Source organism: Hyperolius riggenbachi, chromosome 10, assembly GCF_040937935.1.
Source record: "Hyperolius riggenbachi isolate aHypRig1 chromosome 10, aHypRig1.pri, whole genome shotgun sequence".
In the NCBI taxonomy this organism is placed as follows: domain Eukaryota; kingdom Metazoa; phylum Chordata; class Amphibia; order Anura; family Hyperoliidae; genus Hyperolius; species Hyperolius riggenbachi.
This window is the reverse complement of record NC_090655.1, coordinates 285,128,830-285,155,052: the sequence shown is the minus strand read 5'-3', so window position 1 is coordinate 285,155,052 and position 26,223 is coordinate 285,128,830. Positions and strand designations below refer to the sequence as shown.

At 48.9% G+C, this 26,223-nt stretch overlaps 1 pseudogene; it reads right to left on the bottom strand.

Moving 5' to 3' along the window:
• The window catches only part of LOC137535541 (zinc finger protein 585A-like), a 235,646-nt pseudogene that overhangs the window by 200,049 nt on the left and 9,374 nt on the right, over positions 1-26,223 (bottom strand).

The following is a 26,223-nucleotide window of genomic DNA, read 5'->3' as shown; positions in this document are numbered from 1 at the left end:
ATATCTGACCCAGATCAGATATCTGGGTATCCGGATCCGAATCGGATCCGGATTTTGAAAAGCACCACTGTAAGCGGCAGACTCCCCGGGGATCAACCCGCATGCATGTCATTCCAGAATACCTGAATCTCAGGACAGCACCAGAGTATATACCTCATATCTCTGCCTACACCTCATCAGTCTTCTGTCCTCCACAATCCTGATGGTCAGGTGGAGCAGACTGCCTTTATTCTCAGCCCTCAGTCAGTCCCCGCACCTCTCTGTCTACACCTCATCAGTCTCCTGTCCTCCACAATCCTGATGGTTGGGTGGAGCAGACTGCCTTTATTCTCAGCCCTCAGTCAGTCCCTGCATCTCTCTGTCTACACCTCATCAGTCTCCTGTCCTCCACAGTCCTGATGGTTGGGTGGAGCAGACTGCCTTTATTCTCAGCCCTCAGTCAGTTCCTGCACCTCTCTGCCTATACCTCATCAGTCTCCTGTCCTCCACAATCCTGATGGTCAGGTGGAGCAGACTGCCTTTATTCTCAGCCATCAGTCAGTCCCTGCACCTCTCTGCCTACACCTTATCAGTCTCCTGTCCTCCACAATCCTGATGGTTGGGTGGAGCAGACTGCCTTTATTCTCAGCCTTCAGTCAGTCCTCCATCTCTCTACCTACACCTCCTCAGTCTCTTGTCCTCCACAATCCTGATGGTTGGGTGGAGCAGACTGCCTTTATTCTCAGCCCTCAGTCAGTCCTCACATCTCTCTGCATGCACCTCATCATTGTCCTGTCCTCCACAATCCTGATGGTTGGGTGGAGCAGACTGCCTTTATTTTTAGCCGTCAGTCAGTCCCCGCACCTCTCTGCCTACACCTCATCAGCCTCCTGTCCTCCACAATCCTGATGGTCGGGTGGAGCAGACTGCCTTTATTCTCAGCAGTCAGTCAGTCCCTGCGCCTCTCTGCCTACACCTCATCAGTCTCCTGTCCTCCACAATCCTGATGGTTGGGTGGAGCAGACTTCCTTTATTCTCAGCCCTCAGTCAGTCCCCGCACCTCTCTGCCTACACCTCATCAGTCTCCTGTCCTCCACAATCCTGATGGTTGGGTGGAGCAGACTGCCTTTATTCTCAGCCCTCAGTCAGTCCCTGCACCTCTCTGCCTACACCTCATCAGTCTCCTGTCCTCCACAATCCTGATGGTTGGGTGGAGCAGACTGCCTTTATTCTCAGCCCTCAGTCAGTCCTCACACCTCACTGCCTACACCTCATCAGTCTCTTGTCCTCCACAATCCTGATGGTTGGGTGGAGCAGACTGCCTTTATTCTCAGCCCTCAGTCAGTCCTCACATCTCTCTGCATACACCTCATCATTGTCCTGTCCTCCACAATCCTGATGGTTGGGTGGAGCAGACTGCCTTTATTCTCAGCCCTCAGTCAGTCCTCACACCTCTCTGCCTACACCTCATCAGTCTCCTGTCCTCCACAATCCTGATGGTTGGGTGGAGAAGACTGCCTTTATTCTCAGCCCTCAGTCAGTCCTCACACCTCTCTGCCTACACCTCATCAGTCTCCTGTCCTCCACAATCCTGATGGTTGGGTGGAGAAGACTGCCTTTATTCTCAGCCCTCAGTCAGTCCCCGCACCTCTCTGCCTACACCTCATCAGTCTCCTGTCCTCCATAATCCCGATGGTCAGGTGGAGCAGACTGCCTTTATTCTCAGCCCTCAGTCAGTCCTCACACCTCTCTGCCTACACCTCATCAGTCTCCTGTCCTCCACAATCCTGATGGTTGGGTGGAGAAGACTGCCTTTATTCTCAGCCCTCAGTCAGTCCCCGCACCTCTCTGCCTACACCCCATCAGTCTCTTGTCCTCCACAATCCTGATGGTCGGGTGGAGAAGACTGCCTTTATTCTCAGCCCTCAGTAAGTCCCCGCACCTCTCTGCCTACACCCCATCAGTCTCTTGTCCTCCACAATCCTGATGGTTGGGTGGAGCAGACTGCCTTTATTCTCAGCCCTCAGTCAGTCCTCACTCCTCTCTGCCTACACCTCATCAGTCTCCTGTCCTACACAATCCTGATGGTCAGGTGGAGCAGACAGCCTTGATTCTATGCCCACAGTCAGTCCCTGCATCTCTCTGCCTACACCTCATCAGTCTCCTGTCCTCCACAATCCTGATGGTCGGGTGGAGCAGACTGCCTTTATTCTCAGCCCTCAGTCAGTCCCCGCATCTCTCTGCCTACACCTCATCAGTCTCCTGTCCTCCACAATCCTGATGGTTGTGTGGAGCAGACTGCCTTTATTCTCAGCCCTCAGTCAGTCCCCACAACTCTCTGCCTACACCTCATCAGTCTCCTGTCCTCCACAATCCTGATGGTCGGGTGGAGCAGACTGCCTTTATTCTCAGCCTCAGTCAGTCCCCGCACCTCTCTACCTACACCTCATCAGTCTCCTGTCCTCCACAATCCTGATGGTTGTGTGGAGCAGACTGCCTTTATTCTCAGCCCTCAGTCAGTTTCCGTACCTCTCTGCCTACACCTCATCAGTCTCTTGTCCTCCACAATCCTGATGGTTGGGTGGAGCAGACTGCCTTTATTCTCAGCCCTCAGTCAGTCCCCGTACCTCTCTGCCTACACCTCATCAGTCTCATGGCCGGATTTGTGGAAAGGCCCCCAAGGCCGGTTCCTAGGGCGCCTGATTGCAATAGGGCGACTGTAGGTTAAGAGCCATATACACCATTCCGCCCTGATAGTGATCTATAGGTGGGCTTGATCAATCTGCAGCCGCCCGCTTCGCCATGCACACTGTAGCCTGTGCGTACTTGCAGGCAGGCAGTGCAGCGGGCAGCTAAACAGGAGCTGGCCAATAGCGGAACAGAGAGGGAGCTGTTAGGACCAGCAGGCAGCGGCCGCACGCTCAATTCAGCCTAGCCTGCTGTAACAGCCCTTCTGTGCAAACTTCTCCCGATCAGAAAGTTTCTGAAGCCACCTGAGCGGCTAACACGAGCATTAAAGAAAGGAATCCCTATGAGTGCTGGTCTGCTGCTGATCGTAAACCTTCCCCTCTCCACAAGGTACACAGTGACAGCCTGTAAAAATCTGCAGCCTCTGTAAGCTGTGCTGCAGATCTCTCCCGTCTCTAGTGTGCTTTTTAGCACAGCAGCTTGTCTTTATCAGCCAATATTGTGATGGGGTCAGAGGTCTGGTAGCTGCTGAGACAATCTGATGGGGCTGACACTGATCGAGGCAGCATGGGGGAAAGAGAGACCTCAGCTGTTGGCAAGATAAAGAGGCTCACACTCTTAAGGCCCATACACACGTCAGATTTTAGCGAACGACCCGTCGTTTGAACGTTCCGTCGTTTGGACGTTTTCGTGTCAAATCTGACGTGTGTACAGACTATCGTTCGGGTGATAAGACTGGTTACCAGCGATCCGCCTGGCGGATCGTTGGTAACCAGTCTTATCACCTGAACGATAGTCTGTACACACGTCGGATTTGACGCGAAAACGTCCAAACGACGGAACGTTCAAACGATGGGTCGTTCGCTAAAATCCGACGTGTGTATGGGCCTTTACACACACTCACTCTCTGTCTTTTACACACACACTCACACTCTCTCTCTCTCACTCACACTCTCTCTCACTCACTCACTCACTCACTCACACTCACTCTGTCACTCACTCACTCACTCACTCACTCACTCACTCACTCACTCACTCACTCACTCACACTCTCTCTCTCACTCACTCTGTCACACACTCACTCACTCACTCACACTCTCTCTCTCTCTCACTCTCTGTCACACACTCACTCTCTCTCACACACTCACTCTCTCTCACACACACTCACTCTCTCTCTCACACACACACTCACTCTCTCACACACACACTCACTCTCTCTCTCACACACACACTCACTCTCTCTCACACACACACTCACTCTCTCTCACACACACACTCACTCTCTCTCACACACACACTCACTCTCTCTCACACACACTCACTCTCTCTCACACACACTCACTCTCTCTCTCACACACACTCACTCTCTCTCTCACACACACTCACTCTCTCTCTCACAAACACTCACTCTCTCTCTCACAAACACTCACTCTCTCTCTCACACACACACTCACTCTCTCACACACACACTCACTCTCTCACACACACTCACTCTCTCTCACACACACTCACTCTCTCTCACACACACACTCACTCTCTCACACACACTCACTCTCTCTCACACACACTCACTCTCTCTCACACACACTCACTCTCTCTCACACACACTCACTCTCTCTTACACACACACTTTCTCACTCACTCACACACTCTCTCACACACACTCACTCTCTCTTACACACACACTTTCTCACTCACTCACACACTCACTCTCTTTCTTACGCACGCACTCACCCTCTCTCTCTCTCTTACGCACGCACTCACCCTCTCTCTCTCTCTTACGCACGCACTCACCCTCTCTCTCTCTCTCTTACGCACGCACTCACCCTCTCTCTCTCTCTCTTACGCACGCACTCACCCTCTCTCTCTCTCTCTTACGCACGCACTCACCCTCTCTCTCTCTCTTACGCACGCACTCACCCTCTCTCTCTCTCTCTCTCTTACGCACGCACTCACCCTCTCTCTCTCTCTTACGCACGCACTCACCCTCTCTCTCTCTCTTACGCACGCACTCACCCTCTCTCTCTCTCTTACGCACGCACTCACCCTCTCTCTCTCTCTTACGCACGCACTCACCCTCTCTCTCTCTCTTACGCACGCACTCACCCTCTCTCTCTTTCTTACGCACGCACTCACCCTCTCTCTCTTTCTTACGCACTCACTCACTCACTCACTCACTCACACCTCTCCCACCACCCTCCCAAAGCAATCATGGAGCAAATAAAAATACATTATTTATAGATACCTCATTAGTGGGATACCACTGGTTAGTACTGAGATTTCGTGCATCTTTTTACACCCCACCATTACAGCACACAGTCCCTCCCTGGACGAATTAGCTTCGTTGGTGTGTAAGTGCGACCCTGCCCAAGCATTTTCCATAGTGAACATACGCTATTAAGGACCATGCATGCCTGGTAAACGTGCTTTCATCCTACTGGGCATGCAGGGACCTTACTTGTGCATACCCAATATGGACACCCTCGTCCATGGGAACACTTATCATAACATTTTACCATGGGGAATTTTAATTCCTAATTCACTTTTTGGAGAATACGTTCTCCCACAGTAAAACTGAATGCCCCTGAGAAGCTGTGGACGTAACATTCTAATGTGGGCAGTATGGTGACTGAGTGGTTACCACTCTCACCTTGCAGCACCAGGTTCATAGCTCAAATACAAGCCAGGGCACTATTTGCATTGGGTTTGTACATTCTCCCCTTGTCTGTGTGGGTTTCCTTTAACTTGTTTTCCCCTTAAAAAATTGGCCCTAGACTACAACTGTGTGCTCCTCTGTGGAAAATGTGCTATATAAATACTAAATTGTAATAATGCTTTCCACAGGAGCACTAGAGGAAGTGGCACCCTTTAGTATTTGCTATGCTGGCCGGACAGCAGCACAGCACTTTTTACTTTCCACTCTGCGTAATGCACATGTGGCAATTACTAACATGCAATATGGGTTGCATGTGTGTGAGGGACAGAGATGGCTGCATTGGATCTTATACTCTGGAGTAGCTAGGGGCTGTGCTGCTGTATAGGCAGTGTAGCTTATAGTAAAGGGTACCACTTCCTCTAGTGCTTCCGTTAGAGGTATGGAAATCATTGGAATGATCCAACTTTACTTGTGCAGCCTCCCTGGGGGCATTAAATTTAATTCTGAAAATTACTGGTTTTATTGTGGGGAGAATGTTTGGAGTGAGTAGTTGGTAAAGATTTTATTTTTATGGGGGGGGAGGGGGGGGGCGGTTGATGACATTGGGCCTTGGGCGGAGAATACTACAAATCCGGCCCTGATCAGTCTCCTGTCCTCCACAATCCTGATGGTTGTGTGGAGCAGACTGCCTTTATTCCCAGCCCTCAATCAGTCCCGGTACCTCTCTGCCTACACCTCATCAGTCTCCTGTCCTCCACAATCCTGATGGTTGTGTGGAGCAGACTGCCTTTATTCTCAGCCCTCAGTCAGTCCCCACCCCTCTCTGCCTACACCTCATCAGTCTCCTGTCCTCCACAATCCTGATGGTCAGGTGGAGCAGACTGCCTTTATTCTCAGCCCTCAGTCAGTCCCCACACCTTTCTGTCTACACCTCATCAGTCTCCTGTCCTCCAGAATCCTGATGGTCAGGTGGAGCAGACTGCCTTTATTCTCAGCCCTCAGTCAGTCCCCACACCTCTCTGCCTACACCTCATCAGTCTCCTGTCCTCCACAATCATGATGGTCTGGTGGAGCAGACTGCCTTTATTCTCAGCCCTCAGTCAGTCCCCACACCTCTCTGTCTACACCTCATCAGTCTCCTGTCCTCCACAATCCTGATGGTCGGGTGGAGCAGACTGCCTTTATTCTCAGCCCTCAGTCAGTCCCCACACCTCTCTGCCTACACCTCATCAGTCTCCTGTCCTCCACAATCCTGATTGTCTGGTGGAGCAGACTGCCTTTATTCTCAGCCCTCAGTCAGTCCCCACACCTCTCTGTCTACACCTCATCAGTCTCCTGTCCTCCACATTCCCGATGGTTGTGTGGAGCAGACTGCCTTTATTCTCAGCCCTCAGTCAGTCCCCACATCCCCCTGCCTACACCTCATCAGTCTCCTGTCCTCCACATTCCCGATGGTTGTGTGGAGCAGATGGCATCTCATATTGTTACAATTAGAGATACCCAATTAAAGAAAGCATCATTTCCTAGGACAGCCTATAAGAATTGAATTGCAAACAAGGCTCTGGCCTGAATTCATCAAGCATTTGGTAATGCAGAAAACAGCTGACTTTACTGAGCACTTAGGAAAATGTCAATTCATCAAGGCAGTTAGCACATGAATAGCTGAAGTTACCGAGCAGTGAGGTAAATTACTGACTAGTGTGGTAAATACCTCAACTAATGTCAGTAAATGTCAATTCATCAATGTTACAGCATGCGGTATCAGGTCCGATCATTCCTGGGAGCTCCCAGGGGGTGAAAACCAGCTTAGAATGCCTTCCGTGTGGATATCTCAATGATTGACAGAAGCGGCGAGCCAATAGAAACAGCCCCTGTATCCTGCAAGTCCTGATGATTGGATGCTGGTAGGTTGCGCAGGCTTCTCTGGTGGGTCTAGCTTTCCTACCCCCCAGGCAGTGAGCAGAGAGATCTTGTAACAAAATCCTGTGGTTGTTCGGCAGTTTAACCTCTTCGGTTCCTGTTTGAAGATGAGGAGGAGCCAGTGGGGAAATCACCTAGGCAGGGCATGTTTAATGTATCCTAGAAGTTCTTCTAAGCTGTGGCAACTAAATAAAATGTTAAGAAACACTAATGGACGGATTCAAAGAGAGCAGAGGCAGTATAGCAAACAGTATTACTATTACTATTTAATGCTGTCTCTACACGGAGAACAGCATGTAACAACAGAGGGCCTGATGCAATGTTAAACACTGGTGAGTCCGATAATCAGGAGACAATAAAGTCACCTGATCCAATTACATTTAGCCCTAGGCAGGGTGTTAAAGAAACTCGCTTGGGTGATATTATTGCCCAGCAAGTTCCTTACACCACATCCTATTAGACTTTGCATGCCTCCAGTAAGTGGTGCTTCCCGGCAGACATGAGCGTTAGCTTAGACCTGCAAAAAGCAGGTCTAAACATGCTAATGCACGTCATCGCGCTGCATCCTGGGGGGGGTCTCCTTCAATAAGGAGACCCCCAGAGCTCCCCGTCAGCCACTGTTAGTCTGTGTAACCCCCATGTAGCTGCAAAGATACTTCAAAGCAATTTCCCTACCGCCGCTTAACACCTCCCACATCTCGCCGCAAGTCCCCGACGTGTATTTACAGTGTATGAGTCACTGTAATTACTCTCTCTAGCAGAGTCCCGGGAAAGCATCTTTGAATCAGCCGCCGGGGCTCCCTATTGGTTCACAGCCTGAGCCATTTTCATTGGTCCAGGCTGTGAACCAATGGGGAGCCCCGGCGGCTGATTCAAAGATGCTTTGCCGGGACTCTGCTAGAGAGAGTAATTACAGTGACTCATACACTGTAATTACTAGTGTTGATCGAACACCAAAATGTTCGGGTTCGGTTCGGTTCGGCCGAACGTCACCCCGATATTCGGCATGTTTGGGCCGAATTCAGAACCCAATGCAAGCCAGCCTGGCTTAGCGTTGCTGGTGCCATTTTCAGGAATATTTCAATGTTATTATATTTTTCAAAGCATGGCGACAAAGTGCATTGCTTTAAGCATGCAATTTGTCCTCACGCCAGGCCTGGTTTGTGTCTCAAAGCGTGGCCTTGCTCTCCTGTGCCCGCTCTGCCATCCTGTGTGCTGGCTAAGCCAGCAAACAGGATGGAAGAGGAGGTAGTACAGGAGAGCAAGGCCACGCTTTGTGACACAACCCAGGCCTGGCAAGGCGACAAAATGCATGCGTAAAGCAAAGCATTTTGTCACCATGCAGTGATAAATATAATAGAATGAGATATTCCTTAAAAAGAGAGCGGCAACGCTAACCCAGCACACAGGATGGAAGAGGAGGTACAACAGTAGAGCTAGGACACGCTTTGTGACACAACCCAGGCCTGGCATGGCGACAAAATGCAGGCATAAAGCAAAGCATTTTGTCGCCATGCAGTGATAAATATAATAACCTTGATAAATATAATAGAATGAGATATTCCTTAAAAAGAGAGCGGCAACGCTAACCCAGCACACAGGATGGAAGAGGAGGTAGTACAGGAGAGCAAGACCATGCTTTGTGACACTACCCAGGCCTGGCATGGCGACAAAATGCAGACGTAACTGAAGCACTGCTGCAACTTGGTGAGTGCAGCCGAAGCGGCACTGGACTTTCAGAAATGTTTGGCCACTCGCCGCACCTTCAGCAGAAGATCCGCCACGTTTGGGTATGTCCTCAGGAACCGCTGAACAACTAGGTTCAGAACGTGGGCCAGGCAAGGGATGTGTCTCAGCTTTGCCAACTGTAAGGCGTGAATGAGATTGCTCCCATTATCACACACAACCAGGCCTGGTTCCAGGTGCAGTGGTGCCAGCCACAACTGGGTCTGTTCCTTGATTGCCTTCCAAATTTCTGCACCTGTGTGCTGCTTATCTCCAATGCAGATCAGCTTCAGTAAGGCTTGAGGCTTGCTGACGCTTGGCAACAGCTGTGCTGCACCGCTTCCACACTCCTTTTGCTGGGTTAGCGATGCCGGATGAGGTAGAGCTTGGAGAGGCGGTGGAGGAGAAGGAGCCAAAGAGGTCGCTGTTGTCATTGACTCGCAGGGAAGCAGGTCCGGCAATTTGCGGCGTTGGCAACACCTGTGCCAGGCTCCACAAGGTTCACCCAGTGCGCCGTAAGGGAGATGTACCGACCCTGGCCAAACGCACTCGTCCAAGTGTCAGTGGTGAGGTGAACCTGGCAGGCAATGGCATTTTCAGGCTTCGGGTGATTTTGCCGACCACGTGATCATGTAATGCTTGCACTGGACAAAGCGGACGGTCAGTGCGGCAGCACAGAAGGACCATGGCAACTCACTGATAGTACCACAGTTTGATAGTGCTGCCCAAAATTTATATGCATCCGTGGACCCGGGCAGTGGGAACGCATATTTTAGTACCTACACACATGATACAACATGTTTTCCGGGGTCTGAGGCACATACAGATGGTCCCGATCATCATCATCATCATCATCATAGAACTCTTCTCCTGACCCCCCCACCACCTCTGCCACCCCAACATCCCCAGACACCTCATTGTCCTCAACATTAACTTGGGATGCTGGCCCGAGCCCAACCTCCTCCTCCACATCAGGCCCCATCATCTCCTCAATGGCAGCCCTGAATAATCGCCCTGGCACCGGACCGAGGGACACAACGCTCTCGTCCGGGGAGGGCTGCTGCTGATCACTGGCTGCTGGAGTGGATGTTATAACTTGCGTGGGGCGTTGGCTGTTGCTGTTGTTGGGAGTGCTGCTCACAGTGGAGGTCTGTGAAGAACTCATGGTGGGCTCATATGTGTGCGGTGGAGTACAGCTCATCAGAACAACCTCTGCGCACCTGGTGGTACGCAAGTGATCCCATTTGGCAGCACTGAAAGTGTTTTTTTAATAAACAATATGCTGTAAAAGTCACTGAAAATACGTGTGGATTGGTGGTACGCAACTACGCAAGTGATCCCACTTGGCGGCACTGAATGTGTTTTTTTAACAAACAATACTCAGCAAAAGTCACTGAATATACGTGTGGATTGGTGGTACGCAAGTGATCCCACTTGGCGGCACTGAAAGTGTTTTTTTAACAAACAATACTCAGCAAAAGTCACTGAATATACGTGTGGATCGGTGGTACGCAAGTGATCCCACTTGGCGGCACTGAAAGTGTTTTTTTAATAAACAATATGCTACAAAAGTCACTGAAAATATGTGTGGATTTTTAACAGCCCTGTGAGTGCTGCAGCTGCTGTCAGTGGAGAGGCTGGGGCCCTGTGGCTGGCCTGGCTGGCAGTGATGCCCTGTGGGTGCTGCTGTCAGCTGTGAGGCTGGGGCCCTGTGGCTGGCCTGGCTGGCAGTGAGGCCCTGTGGCTGCTGCTGTCAGTGGTGAGGCTGGGGCCCTGTGGCTGGCCTGGCTAGCAGTGAGGCTCTGTGGGTACTGCTGTCAGTGTGAGGCTGGGGGCACTGTGGCTGGCCTGGCTAGCAGTGAGGCTCTGTGGATGCTGCAGCTGCTGTCAGCAGTGAGGCTGGGGCCCGGTGGCTGGCCTGGCTGGCAGTGAGGCCCTATGGGTGCTGCTGTCAGCAGTGAGGCTGGGGCCCTGTGGCTGGCCTGGCTAGCAGTGAGGCTCTGTGGGTACTGCTGTCAGCGTGAGGCTGGGGCACTGTGGCTGGCCTGGCTAGCAGTGAGGCTCTGTGGGTGCTGCAGCTGCTGTCAGCAGTGAGGCTGGGGCCCTGTGGCTGGCCTGGCTAGCAGTGAGGCTCTGTGGGTGCTGCTGTCAGTGTGAGGCTGGGGCACTGTGGCTGGCCTGGCTAGCAGTGAGGCTCTGTGGGTGCTGCTGTGAGCGGTTAGGCTGGGGCACTGTGGCTGGCCTGGCTAGCAGTGAGGCTCTGTGGGTGCTGCTGTCAGCGTGAGGCTGGGGCACTGTGGCTGGCCTGGCTAGCAGTGAGGCTCTGTGGGTGCTGCTGTCAGTGTGAGGCTGGGGCACTGTGGCTGGCCTGGCTAGCAGTGAGGCTCTGTGGGTGCTGCTGTGAGCGGTTAGGCTGGGGCACTGTGGCTGGCCTGGCTAGCAGTGAGGCTCTGTGGGTGCTGCTGTCAGTGGTGAGGCTGGGGCCCTGTGGCTGCCATGGCTAGCAGTGAGGCCCTGTGGCTGCTGCTGTCAGCGGTGAGGCTGGGGCCCTGTGGCTGGCCTGGCTGGCAGTGAGGCTCTGTGGGTGCTGCTGTCAGCGTGAGGCTGGGGCACCGTGGCTGGCCTGGCTAGCAGTGAGGCTCTGTGGGTGCTGCTGTCAGCGGTGAGGCTGGTGCCCTGTGGCTGCCATGGCTAGCAGTGAGGCCCTGTGGGTGCTGCTGTCAGTGGTGAGGCTGGGGCCCTGTGGCTGGCCTGGCTGGCAGTGAGGCTCTGTGGGTGCTGCAGCTGCTGTCAGCGGTGAGGCTGGGGCCCTGTGGCTGGCCTGGCTGGCAGTGAGGCCCTGTGGCTGCTGCTGTCAGCGATGAGGCTGGGGCCCTGTGGCTGGCCTGGCTGGCAGTGAGGCTCTGTGGGTGCTGCTGTCGGTGGTGAGGCTGGGGTCCTGTGGCTGGCCTGGCTAGCAGTGAGGCTCTGTGGGTGCTGCTGTCAGTGGTGAGGCTGGGGCCCTGTGGCTGGCCTGGCTGGCAGTGAGGCTCTGTGGGTGCTGCTGTCAGCGTGAGGCTGGGGCACTGTGGCTGGCCTGGCTAGCAGTGAGGCTCTGTGGGTGCTGCTGTCAGCGGTGAGGCTGGAGGCTGGGGCCCTGTGGCTGGCACTGGCAGACAGTACGCTATGCTAAACTCCCTACCAACCCAAAGCTAAACCCCAAAGCAAATGGCGCCGATCACGCGCGTTCGGGTATTTATGCACCCGAAGACGTGACCCGCTCGGCCAATCACAGCGCGAGACGCACGTTCGACTGAACGTGCGGCCACGTTCAGCCGAACGTTCGGCCAAGGAAAAGTTCGAGCCACATGGCTGAGCATCCATCACGGACACTGAGGTGTCCAGATGGGGTTCGCCGCGAACTCGAACACCACAAAATTTGCCGAATCCCCAACAGTGGTGAACACTGTTCGATCAACACTAGTAATTACACGTCTGGGACTTGCGGTGAGATGTGGGGGGTGTTAAGCGGCGGTAGGGAAATTGCTTTTAAGTATCTTTTCAGCTACGTGGGGGGGGTTTACACAGACTAGTGGCTGCCGGCGGGGAGCTCTGGGGGTCTCCTTATTAAAGGAGACCCCCAGATGCAGCGGCGGATGTTCGGCGGGTGCGCGCATGTGTGGGGAGCGAGGCCGTGGTGCTGATGGACAGCACAACAGGGTAAAACCTCACTCTCCATCACCCGTGACATGGGAGCATCGCTGAGGCTTTCGCCTGAGTAATGCTCCCTAACGATCGTCTATCGCATGAGTGAAACTGGCAATAGGATTTGCTGGTAATCCTCGTGCGATGGCACGGTGATAAGTAACTCGCATCTGCAAGCTACTTATCACCATGAATAGCATCAGGCCCAGAGACTCTTCCACTGTTACAAACAGGTTTTTGTCAATGGGCTTCCGTAAATTACCGAACTTCTACCGCACCTGTGAAAATCTTGATGGATTAGCAAAAAAAAGTCTGTAATATCGAATGCGGTATTTTAAGGACTTGGATTCTTTAATGGAACAGCTTTTGATGAATTGAAGACTATTCCTTCTGTGGTGGACAAGACCGGCCAACTGAAATAACAGCCATCGCTTAATTCCATGCCATTGGTCATTGTCGAGCAGGATGGGGAGCGCATTGCTGGGATATCTCAGTGCAGGAGAGATGGATTCTGCCTCAGAAGTGGCTTCAAACATTTTACAAATTCAAGCAGCCTCTAAACACCTTTATTCCAATATTAGAGCACAGATTACATACAAATAGGCACTATGGCAGCTGCCTCATACATCATGAAACAAGGAGGATCCAGAAGCAGATCCTTCAGGACCACTAATGTGGAGAATTATAGTGTGAAGAATTATAAAATATACATGTATATAAAGTACGTCTGTCCCAGAGTAAAATGCAATATACTTTACATTCCTCCGATATTCCTGTCACATACAGTAGCCACAATTTCCACCTTCCTGACCCCGGACACTGCCAAATTTGCTCATTCCTGCCCTCATCATCTCCCACCTTGTCTACTGCAACTCCCTCTGAACTCATCCACAGACATCCACCTGCCCACCCCCTACGATCCTCTTATGGCCAAAGCATCTCTCACACTCAACACAAATGTCTGGCAAGCAGTGATTTACACCCAAAACATTTCCCTCACTCAGCACATCAATAGGGCTTCTCCCCAGTGTGAGATCTCTCATGTGTGATAAGATTTGATTTCTGTCCAAAACATTTCCCACACTCAGCACATGAATAGGGCTTCTCCCCAGTGTGAGATCTCTCATGTTGGACAAGATATGATTTACTCACATAACATTTCCCACACTCAGCACATGAATAGGGCTTCTCACCAGTGTGTGATCTCTCATGTGTGACAAGCTCTGATTTCCATACAAAACATTTCCCACACTCAGCACATGAATAGAGCTTTTCACCAGTGTGAGTTCTCTCATGTGTGACAAGATTTGATTTATGCCCAAAACATTTCCCACACTCAGCACATGAATAGGGCTTCTCCCCAGTGTGAGATCTCTCATGTTGGACAAGATATGATTTACTCACATAACATTTCCCACACTCAGCACATGAATAGGGCTTCTCACCAGTGTGTGATCTCTCATGTGTGACAAGCTCTGATTTCCATACAAAACATTTCCCACACTCAGCACATGAATAGAGCTTTTCACCAGTGTGAGTTCTCTCATGTGTGACAAGATTTGATTTATGCCCAAAACATTTCCCACACTCAGCACATGAATAGGGCTTCTCACCAGTGTGAGTTCTCTCATGTATGACAAGCTGTGATTTCTGCCCAAAACATTTCCCACACTCAGCACATGAATAAGGCTTCTCACCAGTGTGTGATCTTTCATGTGCAACAAGCTCTGATTTACGTATAAAACATTTCCCACACTCAGCACATGAATAGGGCTTCTCCCCAGTGTGAGATCTCTCATGTGTGACAAGATATGATTTACGCCCAAAACATTTCCCACACTCAGCACATGAATAGGGCTTCTCACCAGTATGAGATCTTTCATGTCTGACAAGATGTGATTTCTGCCCAAAACATTTCCCACACTCAGCACATGAATAGGGCTTCTCACCAGTGTGTAATCTTTCATGTGTGACAAGATTTGATTTATGCCCAAAACATTTCCCACACTCAGCACATGAATAGGGCTTCTCACCAGTGTGTGATCTCTCACGTTTGACAAGCTCTGCTTTCCATACAAAGCATTTCCCACACTCAGCACATCAATAGAGCTTTTCACCAGTGTGAGTTCTCTCATGTGTGACAAGATTTGATTTATGCCCAAAACATTTCCCACACTCAGCACATGAATAGGGCTTCTCCCCAGTGTGTGATCTCTCATGTGTGATAAGATTTGATTTCTGTCCAAAACATTTCCCACACTCAGCACATGAATAGGGCTTCTCCCCAGTATGAGATCCCTCATGTCTGACAAGCTGTACTTTCCGCCCAAAACATTTCCCACACTCAGCACATGAATAGAGCTTTTCACCAGTGTGAGTTCTCTCATGTGTGACAAGATTTGATTTCTGCCCAAAACATTTCCCACACTCAGCACATGAATAGGGCTTCTCACCAGTGTGAGATCTCTCATGTGTGACAAGATATGATTTACTCACATAACATTTCCCACACTCAGCACATGAATAGGGCTTCTCACCAGTGTGCGATCTCTCATGTTTGACAAGCTCTGCTTTCCATACAAAACATTTCCCACACTCAGCACATGAATAGAGCTTTTCACCAGTGTGTGATCTCTCATGTGTGAAAAGATTTGATTTCTGTCCAAAACATTTCCCACACTCAGCACATGAATAGGGCTTCTCACCAGTGTGAGATCTCTCATGTGTGACAAGATTTGATTTATGCCCAAAACATTTCCCACACTCAGCACATGAATAGGGCTTCTCACCAGTGTGAGTTCTCTCATGTATGACAAGCTGTGATTTCTGCCCAAAACATTTCCCACACTCAGCACATGAATAAGGCTTCTCACCAGTGTGTGATCTTTCATGTGCAACAAGCTCTGATTTACGTATAAAACATTTCCCACACTCAGCACATGAATAAGGCTTCTCACCAGTGTGCGATCTCTCATGACTGACAAGATGTGAGTTATTTACAAAACATTTCCCACACTCAGCACATGAATAGGGCTTCTCACCAGTGTGTGATCTCTCATGTTTGACAAGCTCTGATTTCCATACAAAACATTTCCCACACTCAGCACATGAATAGAGCTTTTGACCAGTGTGAGTTCTCTCATGTGTGACAAGATTTGATTTATGCCCAAAACATTTCCCACACTCAGCACACGAATAGGGCTTCTCCCCAGTGTGAGATCTCTCATGTCTGACAAGATGTGATTTCTGTACAAAACATTTCCCACAAGTGGAACAGGAATTAGACCCTCCAGCAGGGGGAGAGCCGTGCTGGGTATGAGGCCCCTCAGGGTTAGACAGGTGAGGGGAGTCTGGGGGAATATTTTGGGTGACCAGGATATCTGCAGGAGACTCTTGTCCAGTGACATCATCATCCATTGTACAGTCTGTGGATACAGAGAGACGAGTCTCTGAGAGGTTCCTGATGCCGGGACTCAGCGCTGCAAATAGAGAAACATCATCACTTCCTGTTAGAGAATTCAGAGGGGAGGAGCAATTATCATTCCGGGTAGAGAATAAGCTGATTATAATGCCAAGTTGAGGCAAAGTTGATGCAGATTAGATATTGACCAAATGCAGCAGCTGCATAACTTTCCATATAATTAGCATACAATTTGCACCATCTCAGAGATATTAGCATGCCACTGACCATCACTAGTTGTCAGCCTGACAGAGAACTGCAGAAGGTTGTGCTTATTACAGACGGCCAATAGCTTTGGCTTAATAAAAGTTACACTATATAGGTAATCAGCCCCCTCCAGTGTCTCAGTCACCAATGTAACCCCAATAATTCAGACTAAACAATACTTTGTCCTTATATTGTAACGCAGTCCCAGCAGACAAATCCCAGTAAAATCTACAATCATGATGATCCTCAGGCATTGCTGATTTGTCCAGCGATGTACATTGGTTGGGCCTGGGAGACGGACTCATAATGACAGTTCTGAGACACTTGGCCAGATGTGGTCCCAGAACATGGACTGTTTACTGAACAGGCACTGCATGCGAGTGTAATTCTGTGTATCTCTGCTATAATGGTGGATTTACACTATGTGGGCATTGTGCTGAGCTTACAGTAATGTGGATATGAAGTGATGCAATGCTAAGGACTCTGAGGGCCGGATCTGCAGCTTTATATATAGATGTTTATTTCTGCCCAATATTCTGGTGATCTGATTGTGTTATCCCGGTGTAGCCGCCTGTGGTACTACATTGGTATTGGCACTATAGTTGGCTGAAGCTGGTGCACGGTGGTCACTACTATTGTGGGCGGAGCTGCCCTGTCACTTAGTCACTCCTGGGGGTCAGTGACCGCGCCTCCTATTCTACAACATTCTGCACCATCATTTGTTTATATTTCCAGCTTCCCACCTGAGGATTAACAACAGTGAGATTGTGCAGCATCGTTCTGTACAACAGATGTCTACAAGGAATCCGCCACACTGAGGATCCTCATAATGGCTGATTTTACTGGGATTCCTCTGCAAGAAAGTTCCATTGTCTCTATGTGTTTATCAGATGATGGGGGATCTAGGTGGACAATCCTGGGAATAAAGAGGACCTGTACATCTCTCTGGTGGGTCTCTGTTACTGGATATATCTGTAGGAAACACACACTGACTGAATACATTGTCTCTATGTGTTTATCAGATGATGGGGGATCTAGGTGGACAATCCTGGGAATAAAGAGGACCTGTACATCTCTCTGGTGGGTCTCTGTTACTGGATATATCTGTAGGAAACACACACTGACTGAATACATTGTCTCTATGTGTTTATCAGATGATGGGGGATCTAGGTGGACAATCCTGGGAATAAAGAGGACCTGTACATCTCTCTGGTGGGTTTCTGTTACTGGATACATCTGTAGAAAACACACACACACTGACTGAATACATTGTCTCTATGTGTTTATCAGATTATGGGGGATCTAGGTGGACAATCCTGGGAATAAAGAGGACCTGTACATCTCTCTGGTAGGTTGCTGTTACTGGATCCTTCCGTAGGAAACACACACTGACTGAATACATTGTCTCTATGTGTTTATCAGATGATGGGGTATCTAGGTGGACAATCCTGGGAATAAAGAGGACCTGTACATCTCTCTGGTGGGTTTCCGTTACTGGATACATCTGTAGGAAACACACACACTGACTGAATACATTGTCTCTATGTGTTTATCAGATGATGAGGGATCTAGGTGGACAATCCCAGGTATAAAGAGGACCTGTACATCTCTGGTGGGTTTCTGTTACTGGATACATCTGTAGGAAACTCACACACTGACTGAATACATTGTCTCTATGTGTTTATCAGATGATGGGGGATCTAGGTGGACAGTCCTGGGAATAAAGAGGACCTGTACATCTCTCTGGTGGGATTCTGTTACTGGATACATCTGTAGGAAACACACACACTGACTGAATACATTGTCTCTATGTGTTTATCAGATGATGGATGATCTAGGTGGACAATCCTGTGAATAAAGAGGACCTGTACATCTCTCTGGTGGGTTTCTGTTACTAGATCCATTTGTAGGAAACACACACACTGACTGAATACATTGTCTCTATGTGATTATCAGATGATGGGGATCTAGGTGGACAATCCCGGGAATAAAGAGGACCTGTACAACTCTCTGGTGGGTTTCTGTTACTGGATACATCTGTAGGAAACACACACACTGACTGAATACATTGTCTCTATGTGTTTATCAGATGATGGGGGATCTAGGTGGACAATCCTGGGAATAAAGAGGACCTGTACATCTCTCTGGTGGGTTTCTGTTACTGGAGACATCTGTAGGAAACACACACACTGACTGAATACATTGTCTCTATGTGATTATCAGATGATGGGGGATCTAGGTGGACAATCCTGGGAATAAAGAGGACCTGTACATCTCTCTGGTGGGTTTCTGTTACTGGATACATCTGTAGGAAACACACACACTGACTGAATACATTGTCTCTATGTGATTATCAGATGATGGGGGATCTAGGTGGACAATCCTGGGGATAAAGAGGACCTGTACCTCTCTCTGGTGGGTTCCTGTTACTGGATCCATCTGTAGGAAACACACACACTGACTGAATACATTGTCTCTATGTGATTATCAGATGATGGGGGATCTAGGTGGACCTCCAAGTACTGCTCTTTCCTGTACACGAAATGAAAGTCTCCTCTTACCCGGTGATGTGAGGGGCGGCTGATTCTCCATCATGGCATCCTTGTAGAGGTCCTGGTGTTGTCCTATATACTGCCCTTCCTCCATGGAGAAATAGATGGTGACATCCTCACATCTTATAGAAACCTGACACACAAAACAATAAAGTCACTCACCACCCTGACACACCCCTCACTGTTACTGGATAATATCCCATAATTCCCAGCATCACTCACCTCTCCTGGCAGCAGCTCAATAATCTTCCTAATGATTTCTAGCATTTTCTGCTTGTAGTCCTTCTCAAATATCAGGGAGTGAGATCGGGGCACCAAGATGGTCAAATGATCACCAGACTTCACTGGAGGAAATCTCTGTATAGAGAGATCAGAAATAATATCACATGACCACCCAGAATCCTCCTCACCACTCTGGTCACCTGTGTATTTTATTAATAGAGATAAGAGTGATGTCAGGTGACCTCCCAGAATCCTCCTCACCTCTCCAGTCAGCAGACAGATGATTTCCAGGGTGAGGTTGAATATCCTCTCGGTCATGTGACTCTGGTCCTCCTCCATCCTCAGTGATGTGGTCATGTGACTCTGGTCCTCCTCCATCCTCAGTGATGTGGTCATGTGATCTGTACAGAAAGCTGCTGTCTTTGGATAGATAATAAGGGAAGGACAATCAAGGTTATACAGCTGTCAGTGGTGAAACTACCAATACAGGACCCCCCTCCCCCCAGCACTCCCCATTGCTGTCACTTGTGGGTGGTGGGGCCATGCAGAGTATTGCAGGAAAGCATAATAAGCTGGTTTATAGCTACCTGTGCACTATACTCACAGCGTGCTGCAATCCTGTCCTCCCTCTGCCTCCTCTCCAGCTGGCCTTCTCTCCTCACATCCCCCTCCCAATGTTACCATTCCTGTGATGTTACAGCAGTGCTGGTAGTGGAAGATGGATGAGGATATGAGGAGAGGCAGAGACTGAGGCAACCCCTCCCACTGTTACCATTCCTGTGATGTTACAGCAGTGCTGGGAGTGGTAGATGGATGAGGATATGAGGGGAGGCGGAGACTGAGGCACCCCCCTCCCACTGTTACCATTCCTGTGATGTTACAGCAGTGCTGGGAGTGGTAGATGGATGAGGATATGAGGAGAGGCGGAGACTGAGGCAGCCCCTCCCACTGTTACCATTCCTGTGATGTTACAGCAGTGCTGGGAGTGGTAGATGGATGAGGATATGAGGGGAGGCGGAGACTGAGGCAACCCCTCCCACTGTTACCATTTCTGTGATGTTACAGCAGTGCTGGGAGTGGTAGATGGATGAGGATATGAGGAGAGGCAGAGACTGAGGCAACCCCTCCCACTGTTACCATTCCTGTGATGTTACAGCAGTGCTGGTAGTGGTAGATGGATGAGGATATGAGGAGAGGCGGAGACTGAGGCAACCCCTCCCACTGTTACCATTCCTGTGATGTTACAGCAGTGCTGGTAGTGGTAGATGGATGAGGATATGAGGGGAGGCGGAGACGGAGGCAACCCCTCCCACTGTTACCATTCCTGTGATGTTACAGCAGTGCTGGTAGTGGTAGATGGATGAGGATATGAGGAGAGGCGGAGACTGAGGCAACCCCTCCCACTGTTACCATTCCTGTGATGTTACAGCAGTGCTGGTAGTGGTAGATGCAGTTGTGTAGCAATAGGGGTTGCAGAGATTGTGACCACACCGGGGCCCCTGGACCAGAGGGGCCCTCCTTCATCCATCTTATTAGCTTTTTACTGATGCTATGCTGACACTGAACATCTTTATATGTGCATTGAGACGGGTTAGTCCTTAACTAACTGCTTCCTTACTCTGATTACACCTCTCTGACACTGCAGGCATCCTTGATAGGTTTTTGGGCTTCATATCAATAGATGCTTGGGGCCCCATGTAAAACTTGCACTGGGGCCCCTAGCTCCTCAGCTACACCACTGGGTAGATGGATGAGGATATGAAGAGAGACTGAGGCTAATGGGAGCAGAGGCCTGGAGCACACTGTGACAGCTAGCTATAAACCAATGTAATTCCTTCCTCTTACAAGGCGTTACATTAATCTAGGCAGGATTACAGCATGGACAAGCATTTTGGTTGACTCTTGTGAGAGGAAGGGATGGATTCTGCGAATGGTTTTGATATGGAAGTAGCTGGAGGCAGTGCTGGGCCGAAATTACGCATTAGCGTAATTACGCATCGTAATTCCCTACAAATGCACCGTAAGCGTTACGTGTAAGGTTACGGTATTACGCGTAATTAATTACGCGTAGATCGCAGGGTTACGTTTTACGCGTAACAAATTACGCGTAAGACAGTAAACTCCCATTGAAATTACACAGTCTGCCGTAATCGCGTAATATTACGCTCCCGTATAATATAAAAAAGCCGCCGACTTTAAGGGTTAATAGCAAAGCCCCCTTAAGTGCTAAGAGCCTCAAGTTTGGAGAATATATTAAGGAGATCAGAAGGAATAAGAGGAAAAAAATTTTTTTCAAAAAGACCTTATAGTTTTTGAGAAAATCGATGTTAAAGTTTCAAAGGAAAAATATATACATTTAAAAACCCGCCGACTTTAACGGTTAATAGCAAAGCCTGCTTAAAATTTAGGAACACCAAATTCACAGGGTATATTAAGGGGATCAGTGGGAATAAGAGGAAAAAATTTTTTTTCAAAAAGACCTTATAGTTTTTGAGAAAATCGATTTTTAAGTTTCAAGGGCGAAAATGTCTTTTAAATGCGGAAAATGTCCGTTTTTTTTGCACAGGTAACAATAGTGTTTTATTTTCATAGATTCCCCCAAGTGGGAAGAGTTTTACTTACTTCGTTCTGAGTGTGGGAAATATAAAAAAAAAACGACGTGGGGTCCCCCCTCCCAGACCTCTTTAACCCCTTGTCCCCCATGCAGACTGGGATAGCCAGAATGCGGAGCACCGGCCGCGTGGGGCTCCGCACCCTGACTATACCAGCCCGCATGGTCCATGGATTGGGGGGTCTCGGAAGGGGAGGGGCAGCCAAGCTTTCCCCTCCCCCTCCGAGCCCTTGTCCAATCCAAGGACAAGGGGCTCTTCTCCACCTCCGATGGGCGGTGGAGGTGGAGGCCGCGATTTCCTGGGGAGGGGTTCATGGTGGCATCTGGGAGTCCCCTTTAAAAAGGGGTCCCCCAGATGCCCACCCCCCTCCCAGGAGAAATGAGTATAGAGGTACTTGTAGTACCCCTTACCCATTTCCTTTAAGAGTTAAAAGTAAATAAACACACAAACACATAGAAAAAGTATTTTAATTGAACAAAAAACATAACCACGAAAAAAGTCCTTTAATATTCTTAATTAACCATTAATACTTACCTGTCCCTTTAAAAGCCAGTTCCCACGCAATATCCTCGGAAATATACTAATCAGTTACAATGTAACAAAGTTATTACAATGTAACAACTTTGTTACTTTGTAACACCACCGCACCCGACGTCACTCGCCGCTCACCCGCCGGCCGCCGCATACACTCTAAGTCCCCGCCGGCTCCCGCCGTCCACTCCGCCCACACCTGTCACCCATATACATGCTGGCACCCATGGGTGCCAGCATGTATATAGGTGACATGTGGGAGAGGCGGGGAGGGCAGCGGAGCCGGCGGGGACTTAGCGTCCCTTCACCCGACAGAGCTCTGAGCTATATTAGCTCAGAGCTCTCCAAAGCATCTTTGTATTTGGGCTCCAAGGAGCCCCATTGGTCCTTAGCAGACCAATGGGGTTCCTTCAAATCAGAAGGAACCCCATTGGTCTGCTAAGGACCAATGGGGCTCCTTGGAGCCCAAATACAAAGATGCTTAGAGAGCTCTGAGCTATAGCTCAGAGCTCTGTCGGGTCCTGCAGCGCAGACGTGGCGGCGGCGGCGGCGGTGAGTGACGTCGGGTGCGGTGGTGTTACAATGTAACAAAGTTGTTACATTGAATAACTTTGTTACATTGTAACTGATTAGTATATTTCCGAGGATATTGCGTGGGAACTGGCTTTTAAAGGGACAGGTAAGTATTAATGGTTAATTAAGAATATTAAAGGACTTTTTTCGTGGTTATGTTTTTTGTTCAATTAAAATACTTTTTCTATGTGTTTGTGTGTTTATTTACTTTTAACTCTTAAAGGAAATGGGTATGGGGTACTACAAGTACCTCTATACTCATTTCTCCTGGGAGGGGGGTGGGCATCTGGGGGACCCCTTTTTAAAGGGGACTCCCAGATGCCACCATGAACCCCTCCCCAGGAAATCGCGGCCTCCACCTCCACCGCCCATCGGAGGTGGAGAAGAGCCCCTTGTCCTTGGATTGGACAAGGGCTCGGAGGGGGAGGGGAAAGCTTGGCTGCCCCTCCCCTTCCGAGACCCCCCAATCCATGGACCATGCGGGCTGGTATAGTCAGGGTGCGGAGCCCCACGCGGCCGGTGCTCCGCATTCTGGCTATCCCAGTCTGCATGGGGGACAAGGGGTTAAAGAGGTCTGGGAGGGGGGACCCACGTCGTTTTTTTTTTATATTTCCCACACTCAGAACGAAGTAAGTAAAACTCTTCCCACTTGGGGGAATCTATGAAAATACACTATTGTTACCTGTGCAAAAAAAACTGACATTTTCCGCATTTAAAAGACATTTTCGCCCTTGAAACTTAAAAATCGATTTTCTCAAAAACTATAAGGTCTTTTTGAAAAAAAATTTTTTCCTCTTATTCCCACTGATCCCCTTAATATACCCTGTGAATTTGGTGTTCCTAAATTTTAAGCAGGCTTTGCTATTAACCGTTAAAGTCGGCGGGTTTTTAAATGTATATATTTTTCCTTTGAAACTTTAACATCGATTTTCTCAAAAACTATAAGGTCTTTTTGAAAAAAAATTTTTTCCTCTTATTCCTTCTGATCTCCTTAATATATTCTCCAAATTTGAGGCTCTTAGCACTTAAGGGGGCTTTGCTATTAACCCTTAAAGTCGGCGGCTACCTAACATTGATCCATGCGTCAACTTTTCCGCTTGGCAGCATGACCTTACGCATTAATTGCTAGCAGGATTTTACGCGTAAGCCTATAACGTAATAACCTGCACTACGGTGTACTTACGCGTAATTGCGTAAGTGCTATGCGTAATTATGGACATGTACCGAAATTTACTGTCTATGCCGTAAGCGTAATTTCGTAATGCGTAATAGCGTAAAATTACGCGTAATGATCCGTAAGCGTAGCTTTCTCCATTACGACCAGCACTGGCTGGAGGTAGTTAATGTGTTGATATGTGGTGTAAAGGAGAGCTCAGAGTCCAGAGTTTCCCTCGGACAGCGAGCTTTAGGACTTGAGGTTATTGTGTGTTTTCTGCATTGCTGGTGACTATGGGAGGTGGAACAGAGAGCGAAGGTGGAAATATCACAATCTCTGTTGTTTCTTTTTCATGTTAATGGGATGACATGAATGTAGATACAGCAGATAGACAGTTGGTGACATTTGACAATAACGTAGAGAGGTTGAGGGCAGAAAAATAAATTTGGGGGTCATCAGCATAGGATATCATTGTATGGGAAACGGATGCACAATGCAGAAATCTGCAACACGCCTTCCATGTGTTTAGTGGACACTGGCCCATAGGCTTACATTGGAGTCAGTGTTTCTGCATCCATAATCAGCCTGTAATGGCTGCAGGCCCAGAGTGAAAGTCTTCTTTGCATTTGTACTTTAAACAGTACAGTGCTTTGTATTAAAGTGTAACTGTCGGGCATAAAATCAAAAATCAATTCTTTATTTTTATCTGGTAAACAAGTAATAAGGATGCTAATCAGGCAATCCAAAAGTTAAAATCACTATTACATTTCTTGCTGATAAATGATCATTCCCCAGTTTACCTGACACTTATTTGGTATGTTGCCGCACAAAGGAAGTTGCAGGGCATGCTGGGTTGTCTTTTTTGCTTCTTTATTTCCCCTCAGACTAAACTAATGTACAGAAGCAAAAAAAGACAACCCAGCATGCCCTGCAACTTCCTTTGTGCGGCAACATACCAAATAAGAGTGTAACGAAAAATCCGCAACGCCGGATGGATTGCGGAAATATGGTCGCATCCAATCCGGCAAGCGGACTTTCCAACGCGGGATGCGGGAATTCGTCCGCATCCGCTGCACAAACCCGTCCGAGCACTCTGCTCCAAACTCACCAGCATGCTGCTCACCAGGACTCTGCCATCTTGCCTCTAGGGGGCGGGCGCGCACGACAGACACGCCTTTATACTCTTAGAAAGCGTGTCAGCTGACCTGGAGATCAGCTGACATTTTAGCCTGCTCTGATTGGTTGCTGCCTGGGGTGGAGACTTCTCTCCCAGGCAGTATATAAGGAAGTGCTTTTCAGTCACACTTCGTCTGTGTTTGCGATACCCTGTGTCAGCACTCAGACCTAGTCAGTTCCCATGTGATAATCCGGCAGGACCCCGGCTCTTGTCACATCTAGTCAGCCTTGTATTTGATATTGTGTTATATATTGGTTCATCGCCCATATATACACATATTATACTGTTTGATTTATTGTGTTTGATTCTGTGCCTGTCTTGACTACTCTTCTGCTTCCTGATTTTGTACTTCGCCAGCCCGTACCATTATCGACTATTGGCTTGGTTTCCGACTATTCTCTTGTCTCACGTTTCTGTACTGCTGCCGCCTGATCTGTTGCCGAACCTCATTTTGTCTGACCTTTCTCCCTTCAGTGGAACGTCTCCCACTGTAGGGTTCTATCAGAGGCTTGCCTCTTGAGACGACCGCCACTAGCAAACCCTTGCTGCTAGAGGCCGAGACTCCTCCACTCTGTCTTTTGGAGGATCTCACACACGGGGTTCCCATTTAGAGGTAACCACACCTCTGAGGAATTACGGTGTGGTGGATATTTCCACAGACTTGAATTTACACTGTATATTATTATTGTTGTCTGCTGTTCCAGCTTGCTGGAGGTTGTATCTCTGTGCCCTATAGAGATACTCTATTGTACCCTGCACCCTCTTGCGTACGATTGTATTGTGTCACGCTGTGCTTGTATTATTGGTGATTCTGCAGATCACCATATAATCAGGTATAGCATCTGTATTATTGTTGATACTGCAGATCACCAATAATCAGAATAACGGTGCTTGCTAACACCAATCGTTACAAAGAGTCAGGTAAACTGGGGAATGATCATTTCTCAACAAGAAAAGTAATAGTGATTTTAACCTTAGGATTGCCTGATTAGCATCCTTATTACTTGTTTACCATATACAAATAAAGAATTGATTTTTGATTTTATGCCTGACAGTTACACTTTAAATATTTTCCCATAAC